This window comes from Eucyclogobius newberryi, unplaced genomic scaffold (assembly GCF_026437365.1).
Source record: "Eucyclogobius newberryi isolate DKJ021-1_F unplaced genomic scaffold, fEucNew1.0.hap1 SCAF_11, whole genome shotgun sequence".
Lineage (NCBI taxonomy): Eukaryota > Metazoa > Chordata > Actinopteri > Gobiiformes > Gobiidae > Eucyclogobius > Eucyclogobius newberryi.
Genome location: NW_027315735.1, coordinates 32,638,784 through 32,647,181, shown reverse-complemented (window position 1 = coordinate 32,647,181; position 8,398 = coordinate 32,638,784). Strand labels below are relative to the sequence as shown.

Below are 8,398 nucleotides of genomic sequence, written 5' to 3'. Positions count from 1 at the left end.
GAGTTTCCGCTGCAGAACTGGACTCTCCACAAACTGTTCCTTTTAGTTTGGTTTTATTTTGTCATATTTTGAGGGTTTGGAAATATTTCACGTTGCGATCAGTGAAAGGCTTTTGGGATTTATCACGACTAACTTAGCGTACCTCGGGAGGTCGGAACTCCGATCTTGGACAGACGTATTCTCCGACTTCCTGTTGTTCCAGTTGTCACAAAACAAAACAAAAGTAATACAAACCAGGAAAGTTCTCCAATCGGCTAAAATGCAGGTCTAATTTAGTTCATGTCTTAAACCAGGACTGTGTTGTTACATGTGCAGTTTATAAAGCATTGTCAGAGTCAACTGTTGCTTTTGTTGATGTTAGCCCTCGCATTGGCGTTAGCTTCGCACTGACATTAGCTCTGCATTGACATTAGCGTCACGTTAGTATTAGCTTTGAGTTGGCGTTAGTTAGCTTCACGCTGACGTTTGCTTTGCGTTGACATTAGCTTCACGTTGGCGTTACTTCGAATTGGCGTTAGTTAGCTTCGTGCTGAAATTAGCTTTGCGTTCGCATTAGCTTCGAGTTGGAGATAGCTAGTTTCGCGCTGACGTTAGCTTTGCGGTGACGTTAGTTTTGCGGTGACATTAGCTTCACGTTGGCGTTAGTTTCAATTTGGCGTTGGTTAGCTTCGTGCTGACGTTAGCTTCGCGTTGACTTTATCTCAGAGTTGGCTTTAGCTTGGCGCTGACGTGAGCGTTGCATTGACTTTAGCTCCGAGTTGGCGCTAGCTTTGCGTTGGCTTCGCGTTGATGTTAGCTTCGAGTTGGCTTTAGCTTCGAGTTGGCTTTAGCTTCGAGTTGGCGTTAGTTAGCTTTGCGCTGACGTTAGCTTCGCGCTGACATAAGCTTTACGCTGACGTTAGCTTTGCGCTGATGTTAGCTTCACGCTGACGTTAGCTTCGTGCTGACGTTGGCTTCGCTTTGACGTTAGCTTCAAGTTGGCGTTAGCTTCAAGTTTGCGTTAGCTTCGAGTCGGCGTTAGCTTTGAGTTGGTGTTAGCTTCGAGTTGGCGTTAGTTAGCTTTGTGCTGACATTAGCTTTGCGTTGACGTTAGTTTGAGCTCTATATCAGGAGGAGACGGGAGGAGGAGAGCTCTGCATCAGGCGGAGACGGGAGGAGGAGCTCTGCATCAGGCGGAGACGGGAGGAGGAGAGCTCTGCATCAGGCGGAGACGGGAGGAGGAGAGCTCCGCATCAGGTGGAGACGGGAGGAGGAGAGCTCCGCATCAGGCGGAGACGGGAGGAGGAGAGCTCCGCATCAGGCGGAGACGGGAGGAGGAGAGCTCCGCATCAGGCGGAGACGGGAGGAGGAGAGCTCCGCATCAGGCGGAGACGGGAGGAGGAGAGCTCCGCATCAGGCGGAGACGGGAGGAGGAGAGCTCCGCATCAGGCGGAGACGGGAGGAGGAGAGCTCCGCATCAGGCGGAGACGGGAGGAGGAGAGCTCTGCATCAGGCGGAGACGGGAGGAGGAGAGCTCTGCATCAGGCGGAGACGGGAGGAGGAGAGCTCCGCATCAGGCGGAGACGGGAGGAGGAGAGCTCCGCATCAGGCGGAGACGGGAGGAGGAGAGCTCTGCATCAGGCGGAGACGGGAGGAGGAGAGCTCCGCATCAGGCGGAGACGGGAGGAGGAGAGCTCCGCATCAGGTGGAGACGGGAGGAGGAGAGCTCCGCATCAGGTGGAGACGGGAGGAGGAGAGCTCTGCATCAGGCGGAGACGGGAGGAGGAGAGCTCTGCATCAGGTGGAGACGGGAGGAGGAGAGCTCTGCATCAGGTGGAGACGGGAGGAGGAGAGCGCTGCATCAGGTGGAGACGTCAGGTGGAGACGGGAGGAGGAGAGCTCTGCATCAGGTGGATGTTCTATCACAGACACACTCTGTATTGTGTTAGTTAAAGTTGGTTTAAAGCAGTGGTTCTCACACAGAGAGTAGACGATAGGCCACAGAACATTCGGCTCCTCAGGTGAAATGAGGCAGTTTGATGTTTAAAGCTGCTGTTTGTAAGTTTTCTAGTTGAGATCATGATTATCTCATAAAATTGTTCTTGCTTTGTCTGGAAGGTTCCACAGTATGATAACATGATACTTGTTAAAGGAGTTTCTATTGCCTCAAAAGTACTTGCTGTACAAAAAATGAAATAATGAAATGAATACAAACATGTTTCAGCACTTTTTATGGAACAAACCTATTGAATCAAGCTGACATTATATAGTAGGCTATGGCCGACTGAGTCTATACAATAAATAGATTAGTCCTTGGTCCCCCAGACCCACCTGCAAGATCCACCAGGAGTAAATATTACATCAACTCCTGGGCCACTTTTTTCACCCATTCTGCTCCTGCTTCACAGGTCATGAGCATGAACAAGATCCTGGTCTTTTTCATTGTAAGTGGATAAAAGCACTTAATTAAAAGTCATCTAACAGAAATGACTGCTGTGATTTGATTCTTTTAACAAAGCGTGTAAGTTGGACGTGTGTGATATGGGCGTGGCCACAGTGCACACTTCTGATGTTCCTCACAGTGGTCCAAGGAGCCGCTCTGGGAGTTTGTGTGTTTGCTCAGACACATTGGATATTACATTATTTACAACATTGATCGTTACAGAAGCTTCAAGGTCAGAATCAGAAAAGAGAGACTTTTAACTGCAGCCACCAGGGGTCAGCAGAGGACAGAGTCAAAGACCTCTGTGAGTCACTGTCACGTAACAGTCTCGAAAGTGAAAGTAAAAAGCTTTTTCAGACGACGCCATCAAGTCTTAACTCGCTCCTGATTTAAAGCTCTAACTAAACCCGGGCTCAACGAGGTCCTTTTCAGAACCAAACCAAGTCCAGATCAGGACTCCGGGCTCGTCCAGGTGACTTTCATTGTTCACATGTTCAGGATTTGTCTTGTGGCACTTTAGGCCTTCTCAGCTTTCACGAGGCCGCTCCCGTTTCTTCACACGCACTTTTTATTCATGTTGCTCAGGTTTGTTTGTGCTCTTTGTATTCTGTGTTTCCTTGTGATTTATGTGTGAGTCACTACTTTTTCACACATATTATCACTTTTAATCAGTTTTGAATCGCGTCTTTTGATCAGTTTGGGCTTTTTTCTTCCGGGAAACAGTGAATGACAGAGACAAATATCAGTCTTTTGTGCTGTATTTTCTATAGTTTTGATGTTATTGTCATTACTGAGGTTTTATTAAAGGCTACAAGACCAGTTTAGCTTTATATATAGATTAAGACAAGTTAAAACATATAATAAATGTTGTTATTATCATTTATAGCAGTCATGTCACGCAGCAGGAAGTAAAAACACAATTCTATTATTTAGCCATTTTAAATCAATATTATTACGGATTACAATGAACAAAATGTCAAATAAACTATGCAGGTTACAGTTAACTACTAAATACAAGGAGAAATAATGTGATTTCTTGTGTAAATGAGTTGTTGCTCATTGTAATAGTGGTTTAGATTGATATTATAGATGTGTGACTTTCCCTCTGCTCTGGTGGTTTCAGGAGAAGATGGACCCGTCCAGTCCTGGTTGTGATCCTGGTCCTGGTCTGAGCTCTGTGTGTCTGGAGACTGACCGCTCTAAAGACTGTGGGATTGACTCTACAAGGTTTGTCCTCTTGTCTTCAGTTTGGGAGGTGGGCCGCTGTGAGACACTGGGACAGGAAAACGTCTGCTCCCTTCACTGCATTTTGGACTTCAATTAGAAAGGATTTCAGTTTAGGTTCAAGTGAATGTATTTCTTCTGTACCAAGAGGACAGAGTGTGATAAAGTGACAAGAGAATAATAAAAGAAACACCAGTGACATGATTCCACTAGAGCTGAGCCATATGTCAAAGAGGTTTTCATGACTTTTTTATTACAAACACATGAAAATGTCTTGTAGTGTTCATTTTATAAACATAAAGAAGACAGACATTTAATGAGTGAAGACAAAAAACTGTGTCATTTAATCTGAACTTTGCTCCACACTTTTACTGAGAGAGAACTGGCTTTAGACGCTCAGTTTTACATTCAGGACAAGCTCAACACCACAGCCTCTGCTGCAGCTGTTAGTTTAGTGTTGATCCTTTTGTTTTCTTCAGGAGGAAACTGGACAAACCTGGATCTAAAACCAGAAGAAAATCCAGACCTGGTCCAGGTCCCCGTCCTAGTCCTGGTCCTGGTCCTGGTCCTGGTCCTGGTCCTGGTCCCAGCTGTGAGTCTCTGAAGAGCGACATGTCCAAAGATCTGGGCATCGACTTTAAAAGGTGTGTTTAGTAGTTGTGTCTCTGCTCCGCTGTAGCGGGCCCTGAATAGAGCCTCTGCTCCGCTGTAGCGGGCCCTGAATAGAGCCTCTGCTCCGCTGTAACGGGCCCTGAATAGAGCCTCTGCTCCGCTGTAGCGGGCCCTGAATAGAGCCTCTGCTCCGCTGTAGCGATCCCTGAATAGAGCCTCTGCTCCGCCGTAGCGGGCCCTGAAAAGAGCCTCTGCTCCGCCGTAGCGGGCCCTGAATAGAGCCTCTGCTCCGCTGTAACGGGCCCTGAATAGAGCCTCTGCTCCGCTGTAGCGGGCCCTGAATAGAGCCTCTGCTCCGCTGTAGCGATCCCTGAATAGACCTCTGCTCCGCCGTAGCGGGGCCTGAATAGAGCCTCTGCTCCGCCGTAGCGGGCCCTGAAAAGAGCCTCTGCTCCGCCGTAGAGGGCCCTGAATAGAGCCTCTGCTCCGCTGTAGCGGGCCCTGAATAGAGCCTCTGCTCCGCTGTAGCGGGCCCTGAATAGAGCCTCTGCTCCGCTGTAACGGGCCCTGAATAGAGCCTCTGCTCCGCTGTAGCGGGCCCTGAATAGAGCCTCTGCTCCGCTGTAGCGATCCCTGAATAGAGCCTCTGCTCCGCCGTAGCGGGCCCTGAAAAGAGCCTCTGCTCCGCCGTAGCGGGCCCTGAATAGAGCCTCTGCTCCGCTGTAACGGGCCCTGAATAGAGCCTCTGCTCCGCTGTAGCGGGCCCTGAATAGAGCCTCTGCTCCGCTGTAGCGATCCCTGAATAGAGCCTCTGCTCCGCTGTAACGGGCCCTGAATAGAGCCTCTGCTCCGCTGTAGCGGGCCCTGAATAGAGCCTCTGCTCCGCCGTAGCGGGGCCTGAATAGAGCCTCTGCTCCGCCGTAGCGGGCCCTGAATAGAGCCTCTGCTCCGCCGTAGAGGGCCCTGAATAATAGAGCCTCTGCTCCGCCGTAGCGGGGCCTGAATAGAGTCTCTGCTCCGCTGTAGCAGGGCCTGAATAGAGCCTCTGCTCCGCCGTAGCGGACCCTCAATAGAGCCTCTGCTCCGCCGTAGCGGGCCCTGAATAGAGCCTCTGCTCCGCCGTAGCGGGCCCTGAATAGAGCCTCTGCTCCGCCGTAGCGGGCCCTGAATAAAGCCTCTGCTCCGCCGTAGCGGGCCCTGAATAGAGCCTCTGCTCCGCTGTAGCGGGCCCTGAATAGAGCCTCTGCTCCGCTGTAGCGGGCCCTGAATAGAGCCTCTGCTCCGCTGTAGCGGGCCCTGAATAGAGCCTCTGCTCCGCTGTAGCGGGCCCTGAATAGAGCCTCTGCTCCGCTGTAGCGGGCCCTGAATAGAGCCTCTGCTCCGCTGTAGCGGGCCCTGAATAGAGCCTCTGCTCCGCTGTAGCGGGCCCTGAATAGAGCCTCTGCTCCGCTGTAGCGGGCCCTGAATAGAGCCTCTGCTCCGCTGTAGCGGGCCCTGAATAGAGCCTCTGCTCCGCTGTAGCGGGCCCTGAATAGAGCCTCTGCTCCGCTGTAGCGGGGCCTGAATAGAGCCTCTGCTCCGCTGTAGCGGGCCCTGAATAGAGCCTCTGCTCCGCTGTAGCGGGCCCTGAATAGAGCCTCTGCTCCGCTGTAGCGGGCCCTGAATAGAGCCTCTGCTCCGCTGTAGCGGGCCCTGAATAGAGCCTCTGCTCCGCTGTAGCGGGCCCTGAATAGAGCCTCTGCTCCGCTGTAGCGGGCCCTGAATAGAGCCTCTGCTCCGCTGTAGCGGGCCCTGAATAGAGCCTCTGCTCCGCTGTAGCGGGCCCTGAATAGAGCCTCTGCTCCGCTGTAGCGGGCCCTGAATAGAGCCTCTGCTCCGCTGTAGCGGGCCCTGAATAGAGCCTCTGCTCCGCTGTAGCGGGCCCTGAATAGAGCCTCTGCTCCGCTGTAGCGGGCCCTGAATAGAGCCTCTGCTCCGCTGTAGCGGGCCCTGAATAGAGCCTGTTTCACTGCAGGTTTGTCCTCTTCAGTAACAGTTTGTGATGTGAGCTGCTGTGGTGAAGGAGTTTGGCTCTGAAGATTGTGCTCTTTCTGGAATTGTTGACATATTTAATTTACTGCTTATTTTTCCATCAACAAAAAGACTTAAAATGTGATATTTCTTTAACTTTGTGGTTTATTTAGGCCCAATTCTCATTTGTTCCTTTTAGCTCTTCTTTAGTTCAACAACTTAAGAAGTGTGTGGTGTTATAATGAAATATTCAAATAGGCTTTTGTAATAATCATAAATTTGTCTTCAGTTTGGGAGGTGAGCCGCTGTGAGACACTGGGACAGGAAAACGTCACTACACACTCCTTCATCTCACACTCTATCCTTTTTAAGCATTTTTCTGAATCTTGGTTAGATTTTCAGGCCACAGAAGAACACATTTACCTAACACATGTTTACAGATCAAAATGTATATGATCTGGTAATAATATGTAATAAATGTAATGAAAACCACAATATTTTTTATGATCTGTTTAAGTTGTTGTTTTATGTACATTTTACTCAGGTAGTTCTTGGCTTTATGATCATTTATTTATTTTAAGGATGAAACTGGCCAGATCCAGACCTGGTTCTGGTCCTGATCCTGGTCCTGGTCCTGATCCTGGTCCTGGTCCTGGTCCTGGTCTGAGCTGTGAGTCCCTGAAGAGCGACTGGTCCAAAGATCTGATAATCAACTTTAAAGGGTTTGTTTAGTTCTTGTGTCACTGCTCCGCTGTAACGGGCCCTGAATAGAGCCTCTGCTCCGCTGTAACGGGCCCTGAATAAAGCCTCTGTTTCACTGCAGGGACTCAGGTCCTGGTCTGAGCTGTGAGTCCATGCAGAGTGATTTCTCTAAAGACTGGTTCGTTGACTTTAAGGAGGCTCCATGTGAAGACACAGGGTAAGTCCACAGTGACTGTGTGAGAGTAGGACAGGGCTGAGGAAGGAGAGCGAGGCAAGAACAAGGTAAGATCAGCAGCAAACTGTAGGAAGACAATCTAGTCTGTTTGCAGCCACTAAAACAAGACTGTGGGATTAATGACAGAATGAAGTTATCATTTATTTTTGATTCCTGTGCACTCAAAGGTGTAACTCTGTCCCCAGAGCGGAGTGGAACCCGGAGGGCCTCAGAGTAGAGCCGCTGCTCCACCTCTTCACGGTCTGTACACAAACACTGTCTCTGTGTGTTCTTTTGCTCTGACTGAGTTTGTTTTTCCAGCGGCTGGAGGAGCAGGTCCTGAGCTTTGTCAAAGAGCAGCTGAAGAGGTTCCACAGGGTCCTGGCCTCAGATTACCCAGAATGCTTAGAGAGTGAGGAGGAGGAGCAGAGCAGCAGAGAGGCCGTCCTGACCATCGCACTGGACTTCCTGAAGAGGATGAAACAGGAGGATGTGGCCGAGCGTCTGTCCAGCAGTAAGAACTCTGTCTAAACAAGGTGTTTTACCACAGCCTCTGTCCTCGTCCCAGAGCGAGCGATGTGTCCATATGAGACTGAATCATGACCTGCTCCTGATTATCTGCTCAGGATGGAACACACGTGATTTACACATGAAACCAAAACCTTTGTATATGTCTGTGTAATCCCTCAGTCGTCCAGGTCAGTGCCACAGCCAAAGAAAATGTCATTCTGTCACTGGAGAAAAGATTTGAAGAGTGAATATGTTTTGACACTCGTCCAAGAAACGTCTTCAGTTCCTCTTCCTTTGCAAATGATTAGAAGGAAAAGCTAAAGAAATGTCTTAAACAGTGGAATATAAATATTTTGAAGTAGAAAACATTTCTAATTAATACATTTTAGACTAATTAAAAGCTGAACTTTGTTTGTAGTACTAGAAACACTCCTCACTTCCTGTGTCCTTTAGGTTTGACTATGAGTTACTGGAATAGATAGATAAATACAATAACTTTATTGCATTTCACATTTGATTTCTTTTCCCTGAACTTGCTCCTGGATGTGTCTCTACAGTGGGCTCAGCTCATGAGGTCTTTCTGGTCTAGAGAGAGAACAGTGTGTGGCTGTAAACCTGGACTCTGGACCAGAGGTGGGACTGACCATAGATGATTGTGTTCACTGTGTTCTTCCTGTTTGTCTTTACAGAGAGTTTGGCTGGAG

The 8,398-nt window shown here is 49.3% G+C and overlaps 1 pseudogene; it reads left to right on the top strand.

Annotated features, from left to right (window-relative positions):
- The first annotated feature begins 2,771 nt into the window (after positions 1-2,771).
- LOC140354728 (NACHT, LRR and PYD domains-containing protein 3-like) overlaps positions 2,772-8,398 on the top strand; it is a 16,608-nt pseudogene continuing 10,981 nt past the window's right edge.